Here is a 3,790-nt window from a genome sequence, read left to right as displayed (position 1 = left end):
TGCGGTTTCTCCACTGGATTTTCTTACTCATAAAGTTTATGTGGGGGTCTTAAGGCAATATTATAACTTACAATTAAATAAATATGCTGAAGCCAGCTTTTCATGTTTATTTTAATGATAATATTATGGATGAAAACTGCAATTGGTTCTCTTTATTTTTCAAAATCCAGAAGTAAAAACAAACACGCGCAGTTGTGTAAACTTGGAATTTAGTTAGCTATATAGGAAACGAGAACAAAGCATATTGCGATCATTGATTAATGTCATGTGATAGAGGATACTGATGTAAATGCGTATCTGATTCTTGTAGTTAAAGCATGATTTCACCAAAAAATTTCTGTTTTGTGAAAAATGGTGGCATATGCATCTTGTATAGCGCTGACTGTGGATAAATGTATTTTGCTTCAATAAATGCATAAAAAATGGAAACTTCGGTATAAGGCCTCTGAAAATTCTTTTTTGAATTCTATTATATTCACATTGAGTTTTTTTCGATAAAGAATTAGCAATCACAAAGTCAAATCTTTCATTGAAATCCAAAAAATTTTCTTAGCCACTGCCCTTTCGGCCTGCATTGAATTGTTTGACTTTGTAGAGTCATGTAGTACCAGTTCACCGTGTGAAAATATGCACTATTAAAAGCATATATTACAAACCAACTATAGCTATGATAGCACGGAATTATAACTAGCCTACATTAAACTCAATTTATTCTGTTTGAGTTATTGTAAAAGATATTTGGGGAAATTGGATTGTCCATACTTAGCAATAATATATACACATACTTGATTGTCTGTATTTGGCTCATCGGATTCTTGCGAAAGACTTTTCCTTTCGCTCTGCAGAGTATTTTGAGGCTAAAATAGACAAAAAACAACACTATAAACAATGTACAATGCACACTTAGACTGTATGGGTTCTTTACTTTCCACAAACTTAAATCGTAACTGTATAAAGAACTACGGAACCAGTAAAATTGGGAAGTATAACACTTTTAGAAAATGCAGTCTGACTGATATGAAAACGGCAATTATGATCTTGTGAAATTATGATCAAATAACACAAAATAGGAAAGCATCGGTTGTCTATTTGTTTAATATGTGGCTTGTAACAAAGATTGGAGTTTTAAACCGTGCAATCTAGAGTATGATTGGCTGAAACCTAAAGAGAATCAACATTTAGACAAAAAGTGTAAATTAGCTATCTATGAGCGAATATTTCCCAAAGACAAAGCCCAAGAACTATTGATTTCGGAAAAATATCATTTCCCTTTGTCAGCAATTAGTTTACATACTTGATGGTCGTAACAAGGTTTACTGCGTTCTAGTGGAAGTCTTTCTCTTTCGGTCTCCAACATATTTTGAGACTAAAAATCACCAAAAATAACGATAAAATATTATAGCAATGCTTAAACAAAACTTGAATTGTAATGACACCTATATACACAAACCAAAATTGAAAGAACAAAAACAAAGGCTTCAGCACGATGATAAAAGTACCATTTCAAAAGATCTTTGACACTGGATCTAAAAAGTTTCCTTCATCAATCACCTTTCTAACCTCAACATCACTGTCGGCCAAAGAATAATTTAACTTATCTTCATCTTTTTTTGGTGTCATTGCCTTCATTGCTTCTTGCTGAAAAGAGTTTGATGACAGTGACGTCGAAGAAGAAATTAAGAATCCCATCTATAAGTCTGAAAGCATGCCAAAAAAGTGAAAACCTACCGGGTGATCTTGGTATTCTTCGCCATGATATGACACACAAGATTCCTGCATAATTTTCCCCCTCTGAAATCGACAAATATTTTTTTGAAAAATAATTTTCCAAGAGAAAGACAATCCGTTTTTTTCATACATCCTGTATAAACTGATTAGAATAATGCTTTTGCGCATGCTCAAATGTGTTGTTTTGAAAGATCTTGCACTAATGAAATAAGCGTGACTAACTTTGACAAATCAGCTTCCTCTCTCTCTAGCAGCATGCTCAAGTGATCGTATCTCGTTTATCATGAGTTGTTGCAAACTTAGTTAAGTGTAAACTTTGGTTTAATTAAGCATGATAAAATTGGATTGTTCTGCAGCTGATAAAAAATAATGAATTTCTTCCCTTCTCAATTATGTGACGAATTTTATGTTTTTGCTCATTTGAGGTGATGAAGAAATGCAAGTAATTTAAATAGTTGGGCAGCTTAGTCGCACAAATATGGTGGTTGACTTACTTTGATGATCAAAAATGACAACTTAACAAATTACCTTTTTTATCTTTAAAGACTTATCACACGTCTCTGAACTCCGTTCATCTTCAAGCTCTTTTAGTTTTTCTTGAAAAGCTTTGACCGTCAGTTCATGTTCATCTTTCGAAGAGCTTGGAACAAGGACATTCGACACGAAGGTACACAATGATGGTAAGCACATCAAGACAACTTTTTTTTGGTCTTCTGTCTCTACTTGGCTGTCAATAAATAACTGTAGGAAGATATATTTGTAAAATGTCACTGATCATGCATTGAACCTTCAGATCAAAGGAAATCAAGTTCATGATTTTCCTCTATCATAATTGATGCTCATTTAGAAAAGGGCGATCAAGTTTATTTGAAATTGTAACTATAGTAACCAAGACATCCGTACAGAGATCAAATACACGGGGACAACGGAAGGTCGGTGATTTGGGGGAAGAGATTTATTTATAAATTCATGTTTCTCTTTATAATGACAATTGATTTCAATGTCAAATTATGAAATAATACTTTAAAAATGTACAGAATATGCCCTCTCCCCACACACAATCATCGATCTTCCACGGTCCCTGACACAAGATGTATCAAAAAACCTGCAACGCCTTAATTCACATAGCCGCCAGTTCCAATTTTTAGTATACGTGAGTATGCAAAAGTTGTAAATTTTTTTTTACTCCTGCACGAGGTTTTAAATTTCATTCTAATTCCACACATTGACTAAAGTAGAATATTGCATTGAATGTGCCAGTATGCATTAAGACCATCTCAACAAGGACAAGAAATATTTCTTGTGCTAAATTATGCCTGAACACAAAGTCTTATATTATAGAACGCAATTATAACTAGCTATAAAGTGAAAGTAGCTTGAACTATAAAGTGAAACTAAGCTCGAAGTAGTCATTTTATCGCCATTAGCTACTTAACCATGAATTTACGCTCCGCCTATAGCTGCCGTTTGTCTTCTACCCATGTACGCAATTCGTACCTGTTTTTACTAGAGCAATAAGTTTTATATTTGCCTTTTTCGAGTGCCCGACATTTAGATACTCAATTTTAAGCAATATAAACACGATCAGGGCTATTGCTATCGAAATTTTCATCCAATAACTGAGGCTGAGCAGTGTGCAAAAGTATTTATTGCTTATAACACCTACAAAGAAAGATAATATCCAGACGGGTGAGCAACTCGCACGGGTAAGCAACAAAAAGTATTTTTTAAAACTTTCAGATGTGAAAGTCCCTTATGACATTCTTAAGTTTTTAAAAAATGGAGAAAAAAACAGTCCCTCTTCACCATGCCTTCGATGAGACAAAAAGCATACCATCTATTTTTCCATTAAAAGCATATAGTAATGTATATAGTTAATATAGTAGTAGTTCTTTCATCGTAAATGAATTAAAGAAGTAGATAAAAATGACGAAATAAGCCGTTCTTGTGTATAAAGAAACAGTTATATGATGAGAAACTCAGATGACCTTCTCGAGATAGTAATTCGACATCAGATCTTCCGCTCATTTGACAATCAAAAAACGCAGTGGTTGGTCTCTAC

At 33.6% G+C, this 3,790-nt stretch overlaps 1 long non-coding RNA gene across 1 annotated transcript; it reads right to left on the bottom strand.

Annotated features, from left to right (window-relative positions):
- Nucleotides 1–791: 791 nt before the first annotated feature.
- LOC124459598 lies at nt 792–2,338 on the bottom strand. Its single transcript, XR_006953706.1, has 5 exons — nt 2,257–2,338; nt 1,729–1,791; nt 1,451–1,638; nt 1,295–1,366; nt 792–857 (listed from the first exon to the last, which is right to left on the bottom strand). It is a non-coding gene; the product is annotated as an uncharacterized LOC124459598 (long non-coding RNA).
- Between the last annotated feature and the right edge of the window lie 1,452 nt (nt 2,339–3,790).

Source organism: Xenia sp. Carnegie-2017, unplaced genomic scaffold (assembly GCF_021976095.1).
Source record: "Xenia sp. Carnegie-2017 unplaced genomic scaffold, XeniaSp_v1 HiC_scaffold_13, whole genome shotgun sequence".
NCBI lineage: Eukaryota > Metazoa > Cnidaria > Anthozoa > Malacalcyonacea > Xeniidae > Xenia > Xenia sp. Carnegie-2017.
The sequence above is the reverse complement of the archived record's forward strand: the minus strand, read 5'-3'. Positions and strand labels throughout refer to the sequence as shown.